This window comes from Lichenostomus cassidix, chromosome 1, assembly GCF_008360975.1.
Source record: "Lichenostomus cassidix isolate B80296 chromosome 1, HeHo_3.0, whole genome shotgun sequence".
Classification (NCBI taxonomy): Eukaryota; Metazoa; Chordata; class Aves; order Passeriformes; family Meliphagidae; genus Lichenostomus; species Lichenostomus cassidix.
This window is the reverse complement of record NC_139479.1, coordinates 15,368,978-15,393,718: the sequence shown is the minus strand read 5'-3', so window position 1 is coordinate 15,393,718 and position 24,741 is coordinate 15,368,978. Positions and strand designations below refer to the sequence as shown.

Below are 24,741 nucleotides of genomic sequence, written 5' to 3'. Positions count from 1 at the left end.
AAAGCCAGGTTATTTGGAGGAGTGCAGGTCTTTCATTCCAGGAAATAATAATTTGTTAATGGCCAGAGAATAATCACTTTATTCCGAAAAGCCTCTCCAGCTGCATTGCACCAACTGTTCTTTTTCAGTCTCTGAATCCTTAATGACAGTAGCAGCTAATTTCTCTTTCTGTGTTTTTCTAGCTGCAATGTCCTATTTTCTCTGAGTTTATTGAGAAAATAATAGAAGTCATTACATAGCTACTTGTCACCTTTCAGTGAAGAAATCGTCTCCCTGCCTGAATGGCCAAGTTAGTTACTTGGTGACCGACTCAGACAATAGCAACTTTTTGTAGCTCATCAGTTATTCATCTGTGCCTGGTGAATATAGTAATTAACTAGAAAAGTATTACTGAAGTTCTAGTCTGTGATCAGAATATGGTGGGTAAACTGATCACAAACAGTGTGGCAATGGCACATGTACATTCTGTTGCATGTAAGCAAAAAAATCAAGAAACAAAGGGTCAGGAGTGACAAAGTGAGAAATATGTATTCATTGTGTTTATTTTCTTTTATATTGGATTGTCTTTGAAGCTTGTGAGACAATACTGCACAAAATGGTCCTTGTTTAAAAGAAAACTACTAGGTTTTCCATATATATCTGTAATAATTAGGTTAAAGAAAAGATAGTGAGGAGCATTGAACTAAATGGGTAGTGAGAATGAAAGACATGGAAAATAAAGTGAAATGTGAAGTATTTTTGTGTTTGCATGATACACATCTTTCTGGTTGTTGGTGATGGATTGCTTGCTGTAGAGCTGGATCTACACAAGGCCACTGCAAAGCAAACAGGAAGGGCAACACATTGTTTTTTAATCAGGGTTTTCTTAACCAAGAAGTCAGGCATCACTGTCTGAATAATAGATGCCTTCATCTCCAGCTTTAGTGATGGGGCTGGAGATCAGAGGCAGCTCTCAGCCAGGAGGTCTGCCCTGCAGAAAAATGAGGGAAGAGGACTTTTGACATAGCCAAAGCTTGCTCTGCAGGCTGGGGGATGCTGAGGGGAGGCCAGAAGGAAGTAGGAACATATAAGCAGATCCTAGAAGAAGGAGCACATGGGAGAGCCTTTCTGTTTTACTGTGTGACATGCCTTTAATTCATCTCTGGTCCCTGGGGGATGGATGGAGTTACCTCTTGCCATTTCCTGTCTGGAGCAGCCATGTAGGGTTAGGGTGGATTCATGAGGCTTCTGTGACACAAGAAACTAGGCTCTGCATTAGAGCTTTGCTGCATTGTGTGTGTAGGATATGTGAAGGGGTGTTGTTCTGTTGTGGGACTGGTAGTGCCAAGCTCAGTATCTCTCATCTCCCCACACCCTTGTGCCTAAGCTTGTGTTCATTTTGTGGGAAACTGCTTGACCACACTCCAGTTGTGCTACAACCAAAGTAATGTTGGTAGGTGGAAGAAAACATATGCAAGGAATTTACTTCCCCCCTCACTGAGAGAATGCATCTGCCTCTGGGTTTGATGTTTAGGTCCCTAACTGATTTTTTTTTTTTTTTGGATGCTTGGGTAGCAGCTGTGTTTAGCTATGAAATCATCACTTCTCTTTTAGGATACATTTTGGCTGTCACCACAGCTTTCTGTCTTCCAAAGTGGGGTATTAAATTGATGGGGGTAACCCTGGATGCCATGAGTGCTACAGACAGGAAAGTGGTAGCAGCATAAGGCTGTGTGCCATGGATCATAGCATGTCACCCCAGAGCTGTGCAGTGACTCTCCAGGAGGGACCTAGCACAGCCTCCCCCCAGAAATGGCTAAGTCACAAGGTGGATGCCTTTCATCACAAACAGGCTACAGAGATCTTAGATTCACTTTGGTTACATGAAAGGCTGGTCAACACTCTTACTTTGTATTTGCTTTTTAGTGGAACTGAAGAGCTCTTTGCTTTGAAGCATAAAGACCCAAATATTTTGGGACCTCATGATTCTGATTTTCTTGAGAAGAGGTGCCCCTGCCTTTCCAAGGAGCTGGGGTTCTCAATTGAGCAGCCTTTTATTTTTAAAAGGGAAGGAGGTGTTTTTATTAGAGTTTCCTGTTTTGAACTCTTTGGTTAGAGGGTATGAAGTGGTCAGGGGAGGGGGACTTACAATTTAGTTTGGGGTTGTCTCTTTGTATTTTCTTATTTGTTTACATAATGCCTATATATAAATTATTTTCACATATATATACATAAATATTTTGATTTGTGCAATTTTTCCCAGTTCTATTTAAGGCTGCTACTTTAAGGAATTCTAAATAAGGTTTCCTGTCAAGAATGGTTTAGATATAGCTGGCCCTGCCTGGGGCAGAGGGATGGGTTGGGAGACTTCTCAAGGTCCTTTTCAGGACCCTTTTTGTGGTTCTAGGCAGTTACTCAACAAAACAGATTCACAGTAGGTTGTGCTAGTCGTGCTGAAAGGGTTTTGCTATAGCATTTAATGTGGTTATTTGTTTGAAAAGGAAATAATAGGTAATTGTAGCATAGTTACTGCTGCTGCATTGGACAAATGTTTCTTTAAAGAGGAAAACAACTGATGTTACATTTTTAGACTAGCATCATGATATGGCTGTGATTAATTTTTCCAGGAGCTTTGTTTTTTATATCTGCTTAAGTGTATTAACATTTTAAAAGGTCAAAGGTAAGCTTTAAAATGGATGCCAAATTAAGATGGATGGGAGGAAAATGACATTTACTTCTTGTTACTGCACATTGTTTGAATTTGACCAAAGGCAAAAACAAAGAACAACCCTCCCCCCCATACACGCGCACGCACGCACGCATGTGTGCATGCATGGACAGACAGCCATGTTCCAACCACCTGCCTTTCCTCCACACCTGGTCTGGCAAAATCTTATTCATCAAGGCTGATTAACCATGATAATCATCATTATCCTTACAAATCAGTAGTCCAGTGCATTCACTTCCAGACAGCCTTTGCATCCTTTTCCAAAGTATATAATTTAACTAGTGTGAGTGGACTCTGTAAATAAAAGTAGCTAAAATATAAATATTAGGAAAATATGGCTAATGAGAACTGTAACCATGTTTTCATTTCCTGCCCTTGTTGTGTTTGAGATGATGATTTCATCGGGAAAGGGACTCGACCCTCATCCCTATTCATGCAGTTCCTTGCGTATTGAGTCCCAATGAAAGCAGAGAATAAAATATGGTGGGAATGATGCCTTTGCTTCCAGTGGCAATGGTGGCCAGTCCCAGCCAAAAGCAGGGCTTTAGCAGAGCTGCTCTGTGACCTCACCAGTGTACAGCAACTTTGGGTTTGGACAAAGCAGCATAGCTCAAGGGAAGGACCAAATCTGATTTATGTCTATCATTTCCACTCTTGCCCTTAAATGATGATGGGTGGCTATGCTGGCAATGTGTGCTGTGCCTCGGGAATCTCAGACCCTCTCTCGTGCAAGGACCCAGCCTGTTTTTGTGGGTACTGTTGAACAAGACAGATGCACTCCTCTCACTTCATGACATCTACTACAATAAGGGAGATTTAAAACATGGGAGAAAACCCCTAAAATTTCTTCAAATCCTTCTCCCTGCTGGTGGCTAGTGGCCCATGAGGGAGGCTTCAGACTGCATCCTGTGTCAGCCTCCTGACACCCAGCCCCATGCTGTACCCCAAAGCACATCCCAGCCTCATGTGGCTGCGAGGGCTGTGACACTGTGGGGAGAGCCACTCAGTGCCAGCTGTGGCTGAGCCGTGTGTAACTAAGAAAGGGCAATGCTGCTGTTCCCATACCTGCATCTACCTGCCACCCTTGGGCCTCCCAGGCTGGGGAGCTGCCCAGAGCAGAGCATGGGAGAAGAGAAGGGCTGGCAGCAGCTTCCTCAGGGGAGAAAAATGCAGCACTCATCCCTGTTCCAGCACAACGGCATGAAGTGTGTCCGAGGCTGGGATAAGGGATGGTCAAATCCTCTCCTCGCTCCCCAAGAAGCAGCAAGCTCTCCTAAGCATCCCTTCCTGGGTGCTGAAAATGTTTGACAAACAAAAAAAAAAAAGAAAAAAGACAGTTGTTCAAATGCTTTGTTCCAAAGTGAAAATGTATTTTTCCTTTCAAACTGAATGGATTCTTTCAAGGCTTCAATGCCCTCTGAGTAGAACCAACTAAAGAGCTTTATTTTTTCATTTTACCAAAGTTGTTCTTAAATCACTCAACCCAAACATTTATTTTTAATTTTTTTCCCCTAGCCTGGCCACTATAGCAAATAATTTCATTATTTGCGTAGCTCTAATTGCAGTGATTAAACAAACACAGCAAACTCCGACCCTTTGCAGAGCCTCATCACAACCCCACAGCCAGCTTGGTCTGTATTTTGTCAGCAGAGAGGGAGATGTGGCTTTGTGTAGACTGGAAATAAATTATGGACTTTCTGGTATTTTTTTTTTCCCTCTAAACTGATACACTATCAGTTTGGAGAATGAATAATTTTGCCTGTTCTCTTGCTAGCGGGCTGAGCGATATCAACCTATTGTGAACCTGGTACAATTTAAAAAGCGTTTGGATTTTCAGTGCTTTGTTCACATGTTACACTTCAGTTGCAACCTCTTTGCTGTTATTAGAATAACATGTAGGGTTGTTACTCTGTTAGTAATAACCATATTAACAAAAAGGAAGGAGAAACAAACCTCTGTTTGGAGGGGTTTTTTGTGAAGGTGGTGGGTACCTGAAGACGGTAAAGGAAAATTTTATCTGGCTACAGGTCCATCAAATAGGAACAGACAATTTTTTGGACATTTTTTAATGACATTTATTTATAGCAGGTAGCGCACAGGCGGCTGCTATTTCTCAGCATGCTGGAAGAATGTTCTCCAGATGGTGCTTGCTGTTTATGCTTTTATTCACTTCGCTTGAACACAGCAGCACTCTACACAAAACATGGAAAACTGGAAAATAAAAACAATTATGTTTTTACAAAGTGCCATGTGATTTGCAGAAATGTCTGAGTTGACTGATGAGCTGTGTGTAGGGGCAGCAGGGGGGGATCACGCCTGTCACAGAAACCCTGTGCCTCAGCCCCACACGGGTCACAGGCATTGCCCCTGCTGCGAGGGATGCACCCTTCTCTCCTAAAAGGTGGGTTTGAGCAGAGCTGCTAATCCTACCCTGTTTCTGTGTCTCTTCTGCCTCCTTCTTCCTGCACAGGGATTTGGGTGAATGTAGAAAAGGCTGTTACTCTAAAGGCAATATTGTTGTTGGGTTTTCTGTGGCTGTGCAGCCCCATGGTGGGAGAGACACAAGACAAAGCATTTGATAAACCTCGCCTGTGCCATCTTGTTCCTTTGGCTTCTAATCTCAGTGAAAAGTATTAAGGCCTTTGGCTGGTCCACCTGAAAGCAATAGCTAAAGTAAAGACTGATGCCCAAAAGGATCAGCGTGCTCCATGATTTCTGTTGCTTACAGTGGTGAAGATAGCTATCCAAATGGTTGCCATGCTCTCGCAGGCTTTTGTTCTGCAGCTTCTGCAGGACTACTCACACAAAACATTTTCAGACTGGAGGCTTTAAATAAAAGGCTCTGGAAGCTAAATCTTTTTTTTTTTTTTTCATTAAAAATCCTTGGGAAAATTGGGCAAATAACTCAATTATTTAAATTCATTAAAAAAAAAAAAACAAGTCAAACAAAAGAACCTCAGGCAATCATAAAAATAGATATCAACATGCAGGAAAAAGGTGGGTTTTTTTAAAAATAAATATATCTTAATATGTGTTTAAAAGAAATAAGTGTTTCTGGCTTCTACAAAAAAAGCAGAACAAGAAAATGACAAACCCACAACACTTCAGGGCAGGTTTTCAAATACCAAGAAACATATACCAATTTTAAACTTTGGAACAGGACATGATTATTATTTCTTTGAGAACAGGCGCCTTCAGATTCCTTCAAAGTCTAGTTTAAAGTCAGCAGTACTTTTAGTGAAATTAAATTTCAAGAAATTAATGTGTGAACATTTCAACTGGTTTTGGGGTTTTCTCTGGTAAATGGGCAGTGCTGCACAGCACTTTGATTCCTCTCCCTTGCCCGTTACTCAAGAGACAGCCCTTTCCCAAGCAGAATTCTTGCTACATCTGCTCCATGCTGTTCATCTTCTGTTGCTCCCTTGGCAGTTATTATTTCTTAATGTGTTAATTGTAGTTCCTGGACCCTTGTGTGTGAGGGTGTGTAATGCTCATGGTAATGATGCCGACATGTTCTCTAGTTCCTGGAATCGCAGAGCGAAAAGCTGATATGTGGTCTGGGCATAGGGCATCCAGTAAGAGAAGTCAATTAGAAGAATTCAAACAGCATGAAAAGAATCAAGTGGGTAATTGGGAAGAGTAGGCACTGGGTTGGGGTGGGGTTTTTTTTGGCTTATTCAGTTATGATTCCTTCTATGGCTCTGGCTTCATGTGATATATATATTTTTTAATTAAAACTTGAATTATGTCACTTGCTTTCCACCTTTTAACAGTATTTCACAGTAAATTTCATTCCTAATAGCAAGTAGTCAGGGGTAAGGAATGACTTTGCTGAGTGATGGGGATTGTTAATTATTAAAAAGAAAGCTATAGATTTAAAACAAATTAGACTTCATTAAGCCTAGGTCTGTTTCCACACAGACCCATCTAGGAGCATGGAAAATAGCACTTTTTAGCTGACACATCCCTAGTAAAGGTGCTCTTGGCCTGGTGTGGGGCATATTTGCTCATTTGGCTTGTGTCAGAAATCCCTGGTCTCTGATCTCAGTTTGAAACCTGTGACTTTCTTGGATTTTTCTCATTCTTTTCCACCTCTCCTGTCACCCTCAGCCACCCCAGCCCACCTGCACACAGGACTCCCACCTTGGTCTGGAGGTGGCTGCTGGCCATCAGCAGCCCACCTACCTGGCTGCCTGGCTGGGGAAGGCAGAACCTGGACAGTCTCAGCGAGATTGGCTGCTCCAGGTTCAGTGAATGGAGAAACACAGGAAAACTCTTTTTCTCGTCATTGATTTTGAAGGGGAGGAGGATCTTTGACTTGTACTATAGAATTCTGTCCATGACCAGGCTGACAAACTGTAGGATCCATCTATTTATTCCCATCCATTTTTGGGGTTTATTTTGTTATCCGAACTCATCTGTGACTCTTGTTTGTACTTTTAGAGTTTTTCCATGGGACCTTAGCATAAATCCAAAGGGCTGAAGTGATTGTTGGATACTACACTCAAACCTATGTAACCATGGCATGTTTTAAGCTGGTTTTCTGAAACTTTTTGGAGGAATGGGTGAGTGCATCCACAGGAGAATCCTAATAAGGAGCGTGAAAGGTAGCCTAAAATGATCATTTTAATTGTATGTTCACAGGCATGCCATGTATGGGCTTTGCTGTCTGGCTGAGACATCCCCCAAATCTTCTCTGGCATTACAGGCAGTGACACACTCATATCAGGAGAAGAAACGCCCATTCTGCTGGCTAGAAATCAGCAATAACATTTTGACATCTGTGCAACAGTTTAAAATGAATTATTCAGCACATAGATCGTGCTATTTGAGCAGCCAGCACATCTCTGCCCATTTACTACTGTCAGTCCATGGTGGAGATATCATTGATGCCAGTGGGAGCTGAGCACATGGGCTGGGGGTAGGTTTTGGCCCATAGCCTGGAACAGCATTTGACAGCACCCCTGCAGAACATGATAGGAATAATCTGCTCTGCCACCAGCAAAAGACCGAAAGACAATGCCAGTCTGTTTCTTCTCTTAGAATATTTTGAACATGCAGAAAAAAGATCTTAAGAATTAAAGAAATCATTAGTTGTTTGACTGTTTGAGTTTTGCTTTAAAGAGTGAGATTGGCATGTAATTTTGATTAAATCAATGTATTGCATATGAATCTCCAGAAGCCCTGAGCATCTCTTGCCTACGGGGAGTAGAACCTGAGCACAAACTGGCAGCAGGTCTGGGCCAGTGTCCAGCTTCTGCCAACTTGGAGGGTTAAACTGAGGCAGTATCTAATTCCTGTCAGCAGAGAAAATTCATAAGATTCACAATGTCAGCAGCATCTGATTTGGAAAAATAAGCTGAAGTGCTGTAAGAACACACTTAGGGGAACTGCAGATGGGAAACTGGGAGGAAACACACAGATAACTAAACACCAGCATACTCCTTCCCTGGTCAAGACAGGCACTGAGGAGAGAAAGTGAAAATCTATAAATTTACCGTGGGTTTAGCTTTCTAATTCAGCAAGGTCATCTGAATTAAAGCGGTATATATGTGGTGAGAGTCTAACATCTGTTATTTCACAGGATGTCTGTTCCCTGTAGCTGCATTTTTAAAAATAAAATGCAGAACACAGGATGGAAATGTTCTGTGCTATGGGTTATTGTCCTTTCCTTACCCTTCTTTAAGGACTATGTTGTAGCTGTCCACTGATGCTTATCTTGCAGGTGAAAATTTAGGAGCACTCAGATAGCACTGCAGTGTGCAGCAATATCATCTGCCCATCCTTGTGTTTTTCAGGTGGCTAGCTAAAAATCCAGCCTGCCTCAATTTCTACCTGCTCTTCCATTTATGTGTAAGAAGTAACACCCTACTGTGGAAGGAGCTCAGTGCTATACATGAAAAGGCAAGACATATTATCTAGGTAATTCTAAAACAAATGGCTGGTATAATGAAAGTTAAGCAAATCCTTATGTCCCCCTGAAGTCAGGAGAATTTAAGCATATAGTTAAGTCTTGCATGCAGTAAGGGTGTATCCTCTAACAGGAACAGTGTAGCTGCAAGGTTTTTGAATCCCTGTGTGTGTATAGCTTTATTTTCAGAATCCCCAAGAGCTTTGCAATTAGCTGAAAGATGTAAAATTGTGCTGAGTACCATGCAGCAGTGCTGGATGCTCAGGTGCAGTGCTTCACCAGGAGGTGGGACCTGGCTCCCTCAGCCAGTCCTTGACAGGGGCAGTTCTGCAGCTGCTGCTGCTGCAGCAGGGTGTGAGGTGGGGTGTGCAGCCCCGTGTGGGTACATTTTTGTGGGGATTGAAGTCTGTTCTAGCTTTTGTACGGTTACCATCACCAAAGTGTCTGAACCTTTTTGCTGTCTTTGATCCGCTACCATTCCTGTGCTCCCCTGGGGCAGGAGGATGTTGTCCCCCTTGGGCAGAGAGTAAAAGACGCACAGAGAGACGTCAAACCTGATTTTAATGGTTAATTTTGTGTCAGCATGTGTGGGGACATCTCTGGGGGAGGGTTCCAAACCTCCTGTCTGTTACAAACCTGTTTCAGAGGGGCACAGTGTGGGAAGCTCATTATTAGGGCCATGGATGTTATCTCCCCAGTATCAGAGCAGAATTCAAGGATATGCCTTGCTGATGTAGATGTTGGATGGCTGGGGAAGAGGGGGATGTGCAGTCCAGAACAAGGAGTGGGCTATTGCTTGAGTAATAGATGTATGAGGTTGAAGAAGGCTACCTGTGTTTATTGCCACCTGATTGGAGGGATGTGTGTAGCTTCTGTGCATCCGTTAATTAGTGATGCAGTTGCGCCAAGCTGGTATCAATAAAACCTTAATAGTACATGATACCAGCCTGTGATTGCTTCCTTTTTTCCACATCCTCTTGTAAGGATGTGTGTATATCAGCACAGCTGTGCATTGTATAGTGTGTATGTGCTGTGGCTGCCTGCACAAGGTAAGGACAGTAAAATAATTCAGTGGCTTGTTACCTCCCATGTGATTTTTCCAAGTGTTTATAAAAGGACCTTTGATACACAGCACTCACTAATGTGCATGAAATAACCAGCATTGTTTTCTTTCCTTTTCCTGAGACAAATTAATTCTTAAAATGGCTCCTGAGCAGGCTTTCCTAGGTATGTGTAGTGACTGCAGCCTGATGGGTTAGCAACAACAACAACAACGAAAAAGGCTCTCCTTAGTTTCCTTTATATGCACACTGTGCAGCTTTCCAAGCAATGCATCAAACACCGCCGGCTGGAAATTTCCAGGCCCATTTCCTGCCTGGTCCATGCTCATAAAGCAAGATTGTCTGTACGGTCCGTAGCTGCAGTACTGCAGAAAGTCAATAAAGAGCTGACCACCTCACCTCTATCAAATGCAGTTGAGAAGCCCTGCCTCATCTGCCTTATTAAAACTGCACTTGACTCCCGCAGAGAAACCTAGTTGGAAACCTTGAAGAGGAGGGATAAAAAAGGAGACTGAAATTGCAGTGAGTATTCTACAGCTAGGTCTTGCAGTAAGGTTAAAGAGTGCTTATTGTGAAATAAACCAAAAAGGCAGCTTCATTAAAAAAAGGAAAATGCCTGAATTTAATGCAATGAACTTCTGACTTTCCCACCTACAGTATGGTACAGAGATAAGATGATTAGTTATTGCAGCAATGAGCAGATTTAAGTAGCTCCCTAATGGATTTGTTTTGAATTTAAATATGTATATTTAATATTTATAATATAAATTTATATAAAATATGTATATTTAATATTAAATATGTATATGCCTACCTATGCATGTGTGTATATGGCTATATATGCATTTGTGTATATACTCAATCTTTTCAAGAAAAGGCATGATGTAGAAATAGATGCAATAGGTAGAATTTATAATGCAAAATGTCTTTTAGTGTGTGTTTGAGAGGATGTTTGGTTTTTTTTCTTTCCTTTATATAAGAGTAATTGATTAAATGTTTGCCAAGCTTTCAGTAATATCTATTGGGAATCATCACCCTCACCTTCCCCAGGCGTCCCAGCTTTTTCTCACCTTGAAATGAAAAAAGAGAGAACTTTAACAGAAAGATCATTGCTTTAGCTTAATATTGTAAGATTTCAGAGATTGAATTTTCTGATAGTAATGAAATGAAGCCTGAGTTGTGCCATGAATTTGATTGCAGTTAATTTGATTTTTGAGATGCTCAACAAAGCTAGCCCATTAGCTTTAACCTCACATACTTTGGATTTGTACAAACTGGTATTTTTATGTATGTATGGGTAGAGATAACACGGAAATCTCTCTGGTAGTTCAGTTATTTGTAACAATTACTGTCACTGAGTACTTACTAACAACAGTGCTGTTGGAAGTAGTATCCATTGAGTTGCTGACCAGTAATCCCCCTGTGTTTATTGCTTGCTTTGGTTGGTGCAGGATTGGTTTTCCTTTTTACAAGGAAAAATTCAGCTGAACATCTCAGCCAGGAGACACACGCAGACTCCATCCTGCAGTTTTTTCCAGTTCTCACTGATCTTAATGAGCCTAGTCATATGAATAGCAGTGACTCTTGTCAGAACGGAGTTTTTTGGCTGAAATTCACCATTTCTGTTTATGTGATTTGCCTCCTTAGACTTCAGGGTGAATGTGCTCTTCTTGCTAGTATTTGCCAAGAGGCAACAACTGTGGGGTGGGGTATTCCCCAAGGTGGTCCCAAAGTCTGGCCTGTTCTCCTTACATGATTTATTCTCAGTGAGCAGCTGATAAGATGGTGGAAGATGGCCTTTTATATATATGTGTATATAAATAATACCAACTGCAGATAAGAAAGTATTTGGTGATGTCAGAAAACTAATGACATAAGGCTACAGATAACTGGAATAGTGTTATGGAGTTGATCATGGGTGGGAAAAACAGGAGGGGGATTCTGCTGCTGGGAGAAGATTGGTCACTACAGGGAAAAAAATATGGTAGGTGAGGTTTCCAGAACAAGGGAGAAACAAGACTAGGGAGGGAGGAGATGAATGGTAGGGGCATGCAAGTTGGGAGTGATGCCAAAAGTTCTCCAGGCAATGGGCAAAGGGTTGAGCTGCCAAGGAGATTACTGCCATGAGCTGCTCCTGGGAGGTCCTGTGAGCAAGAGGGTGCAAAGTCTCAACAGAAATCAGGGGGTATATGACATTGTGATGTGTGGAAGGGAAACTGCCCATAGATGGAAAAAGGGTTGGACACATGACTGGAAAGAAGGCGTTTTGTCTGGATCTGTGCCACTGAAGTACACATCAGGCACTTGTGGAGCCAGGAACCAGGCTGTCTCCTTCCAGCTCCATCATCCTCAGCAAACCTGCCAGAGTTTCATTTCCTGGCTCCAGCACAGAGAGACCTGGGACAGCCCTGCTGCTCATTTGGGTGCTCCTGCCTGTGTCCTGTGGAGGGCTCCTGGAGGTCATGGCTGCCTGGTATGCAAGACTAGGGCACATGCCAGTCCCCTCCTGTCCACCTGAAACATTCTGGCTTGGGTGGAGTGAGGTACTTGCACCAGGGCTGATCTGAGAGGGCCCCAGTTTGGGCGGGGTGAGGGGCCGGGTACCAGAGTGTGCCTTGGCAGGGAGCTGCAGTCCTTCTGCAGGATGCTGGCATGCCCACACCTCTGCAGCATCTTCTTGGATCCTGCCAAGTCACAGTCCTGGAGTCTGCCTTGCTGGCTACATGGCAAGGAGAGGTTTTAATATTGTCACTTACTATTTTATAGGGTTTGGGTTGTTTCTTAAATTCTCTTCCCTCCATTCTGCTTTTAGTGACCCCATCTGAAGGCAACGTGCACAGTTATTTTGGTCAGAATTAGGCAAACCTATTCAGCAGCAGAGGAAAGGGGGAAAAACATTAAAGAGAAAGCACTGATGACCTCACCAGAGAGTCCCATAATACCAAATTTAGCACGGAAAATCGAGGGAGAGGGCAGAAACCTCTTTCAGGGGGTGTTGAAACACAGTGGTCAGGCAATAGAAATGCTCAGGCAGCAAAGACCATTAAAGCACCCTCTTGGCATGGAGCTGTCCATTCGTGCCAACTGCTTTGCCTGATGGTGGACAGTGCTGTATCTTCAATGACAATCTGTATCCGTAGGCTCCTTGCTCTCAGCTTGCACCTGATGCAGTGGAGATGTGGGTCCACATGTTCCCCAAGGGATGTGCCTTTCCCTATGGCTGAGGCTGGGAGCAGTGTGAATCCTCACCAAAAAGGATGATACAGCTTCCATACTCCCGTGAAGTTAGACTAATTCAGAGGCAGCATGTCCTATGTCTCTCAGCCAGCGCTAGCCAGAAAGGAAACAATTTTACACATCAGTAATTTTTTATGATTAATAATATTATCCTGCTTTAATTGAAAAATGGGCTGGTGCCCTTAAGAAAAAATTAAGCTGCAGGAATTAGTATCTAACCACTTTATGATGAATGTGTATTTTTACACACTGTATATTACTGGCAGTGCTTTAGAAAGAATCGTGCCATGTATTGTAATAAAAAATTGTCCCGCATTGTTTGTAGTTGCGTGGCACCATTCTGTCTGGCTGACTTGGCTTTAAGAGCCTGAACGCTTGGGAAGAAGCAGTGTGAGGATGCTGAAATCCTTTTAAAGGGAATTTATGTACAAACAGGGGGGTGATGTGTAGGCTCTGAGCTCTGCTATCAGTTGTTATTGCTGAGAGATATTCACAGGGAGTCGATGCCAGACGGAGCATTAGACATTGCCGGCCTCAGTGCCTTCGTGGGAAGTCGGTCATAAAGTCGGTGAGGGCTCCTGTTTGTGGGATTTTTAAACACCAGTGAATCATTTTACGTAATAAAGCAGTTGTCGTTGGGTGAGTTTGTGTAAAGGTCTTTGTGAACCGCTTTCTACCAAAACAAAGCTTCAGAAGGAGAGAGAGGCGATGCCGAAGGACGGGGAGATTTGTTATGCCCAGCAGAGAGCTGGCAGTTCGACTCTGCTGAGGTTTGCCAGGCACCCAGTGGGAGCAGGGAGCTGTCGCCTGCGCCTGCCCGTCTGCCTGCGACCGCGGGTGGTCCTGGAAACAGGGCCAGTCATGACTTCAAGGTATCGTGCTCCTTCCATGTGGGGCTTTGTCTCCTGCGGAGCAGCCCAAAGAATCCAAGATGAAAGAAGGTGAGAAGGTCTAGGTCTCTGAGATGGACAGATGGGGACAGAACAAAGTCAATAAAACTGCTTTCAGCCGTACTGCTGCCCTGGCACCATGCAGGTCTCCTGCAGGTTCTTTGGAAGACCATTGCTTCAGCAGCAGACTCACATGTGTGTGAGGTGTGAATGTGACATGTTACAAATGCCTTGTTCCCCAAACCTAAAGCACTTAAACCAACTCTCATCAACTTAAATATTGCTTACTCAAACCTTTGAATGTTGTGCGTCAAATCTCCCCGGAAGCACACAGGGAGATGTCTGTGGTGGAATCACTGGTGCTTTCCAGTGTCCCCAGGCAGAAGGGTGCAAGGAGCCTCCCCCTCCCCATGCTAGAATAATGGGAGGGTCCTCATGGAGAAATATGTACTTGGGTGATGCCATCTTTCTTGGAGGAAAACTGCCCACAGTTTGGGGCTATGGAGGGAGGAGGAGGGTCTGGGCAAGGAGCCAGGAGTATCTGTGGATAGGGGGGTCACACTGGCTTTGCAGGTATGTGTGGGAGCACAGTGGAAGCAGCCTGGGCGAGGCTGTCCTTCCCTGCTCCTTCTTGGCCTCAGCCCTTTAGACTGTGCCCTCCATGGGGACCCCAGGATCATCCCAACCGGGCTGAGGGGCAGTGGTGGGTGGGCTGTGGCTGGCGACATTTCCCTGGTGCCTGATCTGTTGTCACTGCCTGTGTAGGCTGCTCCTGGGCCATCCTCACACCCATTCTCTGGTATCTCTAAATTTGTAGCCAAGATCTGCTTATTTACCTCTTCCTTTGTATTTCAGCCATGTCCCTATTAAAGCAGACAGTGAGGAAATCTGCATTAAAATGCTTCCTTCCATCCCTCTGTCCTCCCCTCCTCCCAGCCCCATCCTCCTTGTCCCTGGAGGAAACACTCGTCTCTGCCAAGATCCTGCCTTGCAAAAGTAAACAATATGAAATTACAATAAAATGTTTTGATTTGCTGGGCCTGACATTCAGAAGCTGCACAACAGAGACTTACAAAAAATGATTTTCTATAGATAGCCAGTGTGAGAAAAAAATAAATCTCTCATATTGAGCATTATTTAGATCCAAGCATCAGGGCAGCATGGATGGGGAACAGTGGATTTTGTCGCCAAACCTGAAGGTTCTTAGGAGGTTTATGCTGCAGCATCTGTCAGCAGCTTTCTGCCTGGCATCTGCGGGTGACTGGCCTATTGCACTGTAATGTCAATATTTGGGACTGTGTCTCTGTGTGTGTACATGTACTGTTGTTGCTTGATGCTTTAAGACTGGGTGGTGTACTGAAAGCCCTCAGAAGGAAATAGATGAGCTGAAACTTGTTTCCTCCAGGGCTCTCCCACATAACTCAGAAGGCAGCAAACCAAAATGGAGGTGTAATCCCTGGGAGATGAGTGTCCTTGGGCGCTTGTCAGTTTAGCAGGCTGGGTAATCTGCGCTGTCATCAAGATTTGCGGATTAGCTGTAGTGAAGCTAGTTGGCTTTGACATTTCATTAGGGAAGTTTTCCGTAGTTTTTCATCCTCTTGGTGCTGTGAAATATGGCTGGTGTAGCTTTGTTATGCTTACACCTTCTAACATTCATGCAAGTCGATGCTGGGGCTGCAAACATCTTATCTGCTGAGGATTTTTTAAATCATTGCTTGTTTATGAAAGACTAACTGGGTCAAAGGCTAATTTTGGGAAGGATCCGCTTTCCCCAGTGCTAACCAATAAATTTTCATTTGGGTATCGTAAGTTACCCAACCGTTATCTCCTGAAGAGGAGATAAAAGCAAACACCATTTATCCTATAATCTGCAAATATTTTGAAAAGTGAACTGAATATCAATAAAAGGTCTTATCATCAAGGTCTTGTGAGAACTCTTGAGGACTTTTATTTAGAAATCAAAATGTTAAATTTAGAGACAAGAGCTGAGCAGATGAGGAGAGAATATGTACAAATGACAGCATTGTAAATTGTCTTGAGGGTTCAAGGGACCGGGGAAGGACACTGTGTCCTGAAGTCACTCCTTCTCAGAGATGTCTCTGCTGATAAGTGCCAGTTGTTGTTCGTGGTGACAGTGATCGAGGGGGACAAGGCAAAGGATCACCCTGTGGGCTCCTGCAATGGCGAGCAGAAATGGGGATGTGGCCTGGTTTATTTATGAGGGCTAGACGTGCCCTCACTTTTCCAGTTTCTGCAGAGGACGGGTCTGTGTCCTTGGAGCTTCAGTTGCTGTCCCCATTTTCCTCCCTCAGTGGAGCCCCTTTTCAGTCACCTCTGAAGGGTTACTGCCTTGAGGGCCAGGGGTGTGGGCTGTGAGAGCCCTGGACTCTGTGAGCTGTGGCTGTGAGAGCCCTGGACTGTGTGAGCTCTGGCTGTGTGAGCCGTGGACTCTGTGAGCTGTGGCTGTGTGAGCTCTGGGCTGTGTGAGCTGTGGCTGTGTGAGCTCTGGGCTGTGTGAGCTGTGGCTGTGTGAGCCATGGGCTGTGTGAGCCATGGGCTGTGTGAGCTGTGGCTGTGTGAGCTGTGGCTGTTTGAACCCTGGACTCTGTGAGCCGTGGCTGTGTGAGCTGTGGGCTGTGTGAACTGTGGCTCTGTGAGCTCTGGACTCTGTGAGTTGTGGCTGTGTGGGTCCTGACCTGTGTGAACTGTGGGCCATGGGCTGTGAGGGCCATGGACTGTGTGAGCTGTGGGCTGTGGGCTGTGAGGGCCATGGACTCTGTGGGCTCTGGGCTGTGAGGGCCATGGGCTGTGTGGGCTGCGTGGGCTGTGTGAGCTGTGGGCTGTGTGGGCTGCGTGGGCTGTGTGAGCTGTGGGCTGTGTGAGCCCTGGGCTGCATGGGCCCTGCGCTGTGTGAGCTGTGGGCCATGGGCTGTGTGGGCCATAGACGCTGTGGGCTGCGAGGGCCATGGGCTGTGTGAGCCAGCCGTGGGGAACATGCTACAGAGGCACCACTCTGGGGACAGCCAGGAGGGATGTGTGGCACAAGCCATTCAAGGCAGGGATCAGTGGGGACACCATGTGCCACATTGTAGAGGGACATCCTCTCTGGCCACCTGCCCTCACTGCTGCCTGTCTCTTTCACTGGTGCTGTCTCACATACTTTGCTTCGCTGACAGCCTCCTGTCCCGCAGACACCATGGACAATGGCATGTGGGCTCTGGCACCTGAAATCTGCATTAATGCACTGCTTTGTACTTCTGTTGACAAACCATGAGTGAAAGACAAAGTTAGTTAAAAAATTATTTACCATACTCTACTCCAGATAAATAGAGTTAACGTAAGTGTTGGACTGTCTATCTTAGGGTTTTAATGATTTATGCATCCATTATGTCATTGTAAACTGAAGGTAAAGTTACACCTTCATAAGTTTGGGATAACAAACAATTGAACTGAACCTGTGCTGGGTACTTCTGTTTGAATTAATTTTAGTGGGAGAAAAGGGTACAATCAGTAAAAACGTCCTGGATTAGGCACCCTGCAACTGGATAGGTTGGTTTGGGATAAATCAGCAGTTCCTGTAGCATGTATTCCTGTGATCTGAAAAATGGAAAAAATGTTAAAAATACAAGTTTTTGCTTGTGTGTGCATGCCCATGTGGACATATAGACACATGCTGTTTCTGTAAAAGGTAAATATCAATTTTGATTATCTCAATATTGATATAGCAGTTTAGAAATAGCTTTCCAAGAGAAGGTGTCTGCAGTGTTATATTTACCAGCATAATGAAATCAGACAACTTTTCAATCCATAAATCACAGTACAGTATTTGCCATTACAATCTCTATGCTTGTACTGAGCAAGCAACACTATCCAAAGAATTTTATTAAATCGAAATACTGAAATTGAAAATCTATATTGACTCTTCTTTGGCTCTTTCAGGTTCTTTTATGCTTTGACTTGGGAATATATTTTGTTTGTTTTTCAGACTCAATTTTCCATAGTTACTTTATTTCTCAGGTTGAAGGCTGTCTGTCAAATCTTACAACCTTGTGTCATAAATCTTGGGATGCTCTTTGTGGTGTTTACTGGCTGCAGCATAACACACTTTTTCTAACAATTTTTACTATCGCGCTGATTTGAGAATTTGAAACCCAAAGTGGGTTCAAGCAGACCACGGGAATTAGTGGCTTCAAGACAATGGTAAGAAATTTCTTAACAGCTTAGTAAGAGACAACATAAATTTAAAGTTGCTTCTTGGTCATCACAAGAAATGCTATTGCTTAGGAATGGCTTCAGTTTAATATTCTTTCCTTCTAGAAGACAAACTGCAAGGGGATTTGTGTTTAGGTTTGATTGCAGGCAGAAAGTAGAATTTTTTTTTCAGGAGCCTTACACATTGTTCTCAATATATTTTCATTCCACACAAATGCAGCTCCTGAAATTTTAGCTGAGAACAGTTTTGCAGATCACACTGTGGAGATGCCTTGGGACTCCAGTGTTTGCCAGTCACTTAGTTTGAACATTCAATCCAAGTCAGCCCTTCACAGCTGGATTGTGCAGAGCCCAAGTAGGTCTGTAAAAGAGCATGGTCTGCCCAAGTACACCTGTTTACATGACCTGCATTTCTGTGGTATGATCTAGACATGCCTATTCTTCTCCAGCTTTCAGAGTTAAGAAAATAGATCACTTCCTCCGTTGTGGTGAGAGGAATTTTTCATCCATCTTTGGCAACATTTTTAGAAACACAGTAGACATCCCTCAAGGAGTCTAATTTCTACAAGCTAAGGGTGCTGCACAGCAGCTCCTTATTTGTCCTTACATTCTGTGTCTTCCCTAACAAATTCAGTTTTCCACCACCTCTGCTTCTGGTATTCTCTGCAGCTTCATTCATCTTTTCCCTTGGGTCAGCAGCTCTAGGTTTTCTTCCTTCATTCACCTCTTCATCTTTCCTACAGCAGTCGTACAGTTTGTTTGGGGGACAGGAGGGGGGTTGTTTGTTTGGGTTTTCTGTTTGGTTGGTTTTTTAATGCCCAGAACTCTGTGTCTTGTATGCTGCACCGTTTCCACTTTTCACAGCAGCACCATGTGCATCCCTAGAATTGGATTCCCGAAACTCTTTGCTGGTGCCACATTTCCATGTGCTACCACTTCCTTCCATTGCAGCTAGTCCTAGGAATAAATCATGAAGCGTGTCAGTGTAGTGGCTTTTCTTGGGAGGATGTGTGAAGTTTGAGATGAGTGGTGATGTTCTGCTAGAAGGTGTTTGATGACTGCTATCAAGTGGTCCTTTGATCTGGAGACAACTTAGAGGTCCCCACAGTTCTGCGATACAGATGTCAGGAGCTCTGCATCCTTCCCTCTCTTTTTGCTCCTTGCTTCAGTTTTTTGGGGCATGCTCTGGTCTCCACAGGATTGGTGTCTGACCTGCTTGCAAAGGTATCTGCGTCTCTGGGATTGATCCAGCACAGCTCTCTGAAGCTGTTGCACCAAAATCCCAAGCTGAATATAGGGCTTCACAACCTGTGGGACCTGATGTTAGGGCCAAATGTGTTTTTCCATAAGGACTAGCAGCAGACTTCCAAGGCACTTGTGGAGAAAACGGTTATGCCTACTTGCACAAACCCAAAGACAGCATTTAATTACTTCTTATAGGAACCTTTAAGGAAAGGGGTTCCAGTGATCTCAGATCATCTGAAGAATGGTGTGGCAACCTGATCTAGTAAATATGCTGAAAAACACTTATGTTCAGATGCTTGGCCTCACTCATCAGCACAATGATTGTCTCTTGGTTAATAATAGTATTTTTTTTTCTTCATTTGTCCCCCAAATTTACTCTCTAATGGAAGCAGTGCCTGTCACATGTTTAAAACAGATTTTCTTCACTAAGAAAAGGAAGGACGTAAAGGAAGTGATAAATCTTTAAAAAACAGTATGATAAAATAAATCCTCTCTTACAAGGGACCTAGATATTGAGCTTTTTACTCCTTTGGGGTCTTGATCTGTAGCTGGCCCTGCTGACTGTGAGATGACTTCCGCTGCAGCAGGACTTGAAGTGTCAGAAGCTGCCCTCTTGCAGTCCCATGGGAGCCCCAAAAGCTGAAGCTGTAGATTACCATATCCAGTGAATAGCTGGTGTGCTGTTGGTCAGCAAGAAATAGATTGAAGGAACTGAAAAAACACCAGAAAAGCAACTCCCCAAAATTGGTAAAAATTGGCTATGTTTGAAAAAAAAAAATATGCAAAAACTTTGGGGTTTTGAGAATTTACATCTGTCCTTTTCTTGCCTTCAATAATCTGAAAAAAATCCATCACCCTTCCTACCTGCTTCTGACCCAAGAAATATTTTATACTTAGTTATTTCCCTCAGTTAGCATCCGATCGATAACAGGATCAAACTGCCGACTGCATGCTCGTTCCTTTCCTCCCTGTGTTTCTGCTCTTTGGATATGGGGAATAATTAACTGTGGATCAGAGTGATGCAGCTGCTGTAACCTAATGTTTCTGTCACACCAGTAGCCTACTGATGGATGGGCAGTTGTTTGGCTTTCTGTCATGGAGATCATGGGGCAGGTTGGGGTGGCTGCTGAACTTCCCATCCCACTCTGGTGCCGTGTCAGGCATCCCCTGGCTGCGGTTCAGCAGCGGCACTGATGGTTATCTCCCTCCTGCTCTCCTCCCTTGACCAGAAGAAAGGGAAAAGAGGAGGAAGGCTTTTTTTCCTGGAGGATGAACCACTCCAGCAGCAGCCGCAGGATGCGGAGCGGATGCTTTCTGCTTGCAGTCCTCCCTGTTCCGTGGCAGACAGGCTTCAGCTAAAATAAACCAGTATTCCATGAACCTTTGAAGTGCTCTTGTCTTTTGAGTCACTTCCCTGTCACCAAGGCAGTGTGATGCTGAGGGATGTTGTATTGCATCACATGGCATGCTCAGCCATTCAGGCCATTCAGCCTCCCACGTCATTTCCCACACGAGTGGCAGTTTTGCCTTTCCTGACCAACATCTTCCTTCTTAGGGAATTTTTCCAAGACAGTGGAGAGCTAGGACCATTGGAAATGCACAGAGCCTGGTGCCACTTCTGGCCTCTGAAATGTGCTTTCTCTGCTTTCTCTCTTTGGAGATTATTTGTCTTAGTAGAAAGATCTGGGAGCAACGCCATTAAATCAGGTTGTCTTCTCTCCCATCTTCTGTGACAGCCACTACACAGAAAGAAGTGTGGCCTCTCAGGGCGAGCTGGCACATACACCAGCAGTGCTCCAAGTGTGCCAGACAGACCCCCACGACCGAGAATCACGTTCTTATTCTTGATTTTACATCATACCATTAAAGAAAATCCTGATGATGTAATGCTCTGGGTTCTCTTTTCTCTACCTGAAATTGCCAATTACATGAAATAATTTGTGATGAGTCAAAAACCCCCCCAAAGCCCAAGCATCTTTTGAATGAAATTGCCTAGAGGTCTATTTTCTTCTTGAATCAGCCCAAAGACTTTAATTTGATAATGTCGAGATCTTTACCCTCCAAACAATATAATTCTTCTGGTTTTAATTAAAGAATTTTTTTCTTTGCACTAGACTGATTCTAAACTCGCTTCACTAAATCTTCTTATGCTGTAAGTAGCAGTGACCCAGATAAACACATTTAAAAATGCAACTACTAAAACTACAGTATGTTGTCTTTGTAAGATGCAGCAAGCGAAAGACTAAAATAGTTCTATACATTTACAAGGGTAGTAAGTAGCATTATATCTTTAAATGCAGATTCATAGACCAATTTATATTTTTCACATTATATGTACAAATCTATTTGACATAAGCGTTGCTTATTTTGGAGTCAGAAGCTTAAAGGTCACAGAGAGGCCTATGAAAAAAAATTGCTTTTTCCTTTTGTGGATGACCTTTTGCATCATGACAAGGCCTTTTGAAAAAAGAGGGGATAACTGTATGTTTAAGAATGTACCATAATGCAGCCACACAGTCAGGACCATATAAGCAACCAAGATAAAGTTGCATTTTAGTTTTTCTCAGTGCCTGAGTTTGCAGCTTTAGTGGCTTTTTGATGTAAAGTCTACTCCCAGCTAAGCTCACCCAGTGCCTACCAGCCATGTAAAGCCAAGGTCTGGAGAAGACTCTGGTTCTTCACTGGCTGTATCAAGGATGCAGGTGTAGCCAAAGGACTTTGTCTAATGCCAAATGGGTAAGCCCTTTCTATGGTCCCAAAAGTCGGTTGATGAAATAAGGGGATACTGCTCGTTGTTCCAGGTGCACTTTTTGTGTATCAGTGTGTGACCAATGCTGCCCAGGATGCTCTGGTACTAACTTAACACTGCTTTTTCTGATCTGATTGCATGTAAACACTGCTGCTCCTGGAGCAAATGCGGCCAGAACTTCTCCTGGTAACTATTGCCTAAGTCATGAATAGCATGGAAGGAGTTGATGGAGCTCAGGAGTGTTCACACTCAGTTCTGTGTGGTGGCAAGCACCCATGCCTGTGGCTGCTGCATAGGGAGAGCTGGGTGCCAGCAGGATAGACTGTGGGGTGTCCCTTGCACCCCATCACTGCTCAAATGCAGACCTTTCCACCACTTTTGGTTTTGTGGGTTTTTTTAGACATTGGTGTCAGCTGTGTTTACACAAAGAAGAAATATGCGCCATCGGGAACAATTGGATAATAAACAACCTTTAATTAGCACTGAAGACACACAGGGACCTAATCCCTCAGTGCCTGTTTAGACAGCTAAACCCAAACATGTGCTGGCAGCTGGGTCCTGGAGAAACCTTCACCCAGAGCAGGGGCCGAATCATCCTTAATCACCATAAGGACTGAGCAGGGTTTACTGGGCGTTAATTGTACTGGGTGATTTGGGATCTTCAAAGACCCACACCCCCCCTTTAATTTATTTTTGGTAGGAGCATGCTCTCCTGCTTACTCTGGGGAGCATTAAGCTGTAAAATTGCTGATGTCAGACAAAAAGTCAATGGATTTTATTGATTCTTCATGCTTTTGCAGCATTCTGCAGGAGCTTTTCCGCTGAACATGGAGGACGCCTGGGGGTGGCAAGATGGGTGTGCACTGGGATGCATTCACCATGGCTGCATTCCATGCAGATCTGTGGGTGCTGGCACTGACCTCACCAGTGAGGTCCATCCAAAGGCTGCCATCCCTTGAGATTACTGGCATTAACCTGCATTAAATGTTTTCTGGGAAACGCTCCCTGTGAAGATGGCCCTTTCAGTTGCATGAGTCAGCCTTGGAAATCCAAGTGGGTTGTTGCAGTCTGACCTGTCCTCCCCATGGGAAAAGTTGTGGATGCTGAGTTCAGGGCAGCTGTGGTGCCTTCTTGTTGTGGAGTACATCCTGACAGAGTTTATGGTCACTATACGTGCCCTGGTGGCCATTCTCCCCTGTGCAGCCATGACCAGCAGCTGTCTGCTTGGCTTCTTGAACTGTGGACCATGACAACTTTTTGGGTAGGATTCAGTCGAGGTCATAAAGGGTTTGTGCTCGCCAGGGGACAGCTGTCTCCTCTGGTTTGGTTTGTGCTGCCCAGATGTTTACCCAGCTCAACCAACACTTTGGCACACCAGCACGTCCACTGACAGGCAGTAAAAACAGCGTTTTTTCTTGGTTGCTGCCTTAGCTCTCAGGGCTTCTTTTGCAACCCTGTAGTGGTGTGGCTTGTTCCTCCTGTGCATCTCATATTGCAGACGCCTCTGGTTTCCCTCAGCCACCATCCTGGGCAAAGACAGGCCAGCAGCAGCCCCTGGGGAGCTCAGTGGCCTGGCACACACTGCTTTAGCACCTCACAGACCACCCATCCCTGCATGTGGGGTGTCTGAGGAGGACAGCCCAATTGCAGCCATAGAGTTTCTTGGGGCATTGTGGGACAGAACTACATTTTCCATGCAAAGGACCTGGAAGGTGCAGTAGCCCTTCTGTTCAGCAATGGCTTTGCCCCTTGAGCATGGGGCAAGTGCAGAGACAGATGTTGACTGTCCCACTGGAAGGGATGAAGGAGAGCTTTTGCAGGTGGCATCTGCCCACCCCCTTTACCAGGCTCTTAAATGAACATAGTTGTTTTCTTTAACACCCCACCAAGAAAAGACTGGGTGCTCTTGCTGTTTCTGTTTGCAAAGAAGGGTGTCATTTTTGTAGCCAAGCTTGCAAACATAAGGATTTGCCTGAGGCAAGATGAGTGTGTGCCATTTCTCACGACTTACACAGGCTATAGGCAGTTTTTATTCCATGAAATTACGATGTAGTTAAAACTACTTCCTCCTTGTTTGCTAATCTCCCAGGCTGTGTTGTGTTTCTGGTAGGTACTTGGTGCTGCAGGAGCTGCAGTAGTTCAAGCCCTCTGTCCATCCCTGCTCCCTTGGCCGTACCCAGTGCATCCACACTGAGGCAAGGGGAGGGGATCAGTCACCCTGGGGACGAGTTGCTTAAGATGAGTTGCTTAAGAGCTGCCAAGTGGGGATGGGGAGGGCTGGACAGGCACCCCAAGGTGGCACTCCAAGGCTGTCCCAATTTCCTGGGGTATGTCTGGTGGTGGCCTTATCCTAATGGGAGTAGGCTGTGGTGTTGGTGCCATCTCATTGTACCCAGGCTGAGGGAGAAGGACCATGCATCACCCATGGCATTGCTCCAGTGTGAGGTGGGCTCAATGGAAAAAGCTGGTGACTAAGGGAAGCGAGGACTCAAAATGGTTAAGCCATTGGGAGCAGCAATGCTGTGGCATTCCCCACTCCAGAAAGTCCAAGGAAATTCTTAGCTCCAGCTACACGAGAAACATACCAGGAGAATATATCACTGCCTGAAACAGAATGTATACAAAACAGGGAGACAAAGGTGCCTTCAGACCCCCTTGCTCCAAGCTGCCTCTCAAAAGAGCTTCTGTGGGGCTGACCTTCCTCTCAGCCTGCTCTTACACTGCTGCTT

General features: G+C 44.5%; 1 protein-coding gene across 3 annotated transcripts in view; it reads left to right on the top strand.

Annotated features, from left to right (window-relative positions):
- The window catches only part of RAI2 (retinoic acid induced 2), a 45,218-nt gene that overhangs the window by 5,518 nt on the left and 14,959 nt on the right, over positions 1-24,741 (top strand). Inside the window, exon 1 of one of the 3 annotated variants that reach the window (XM_085051329.1) lies at positions 10,182-10,201. The exons of the other annotated variants lie outside the window; for them this stretch is intronic. The gene's annotated coding sequence lies outside the window, so the exon portion shown is untranslated. Of the gene's footprint in view, positions 1-10,181; positions 10,202-24,741 lie in introns of those variants that run through there. 3 annotated transcript variants of the gene reach the window in all.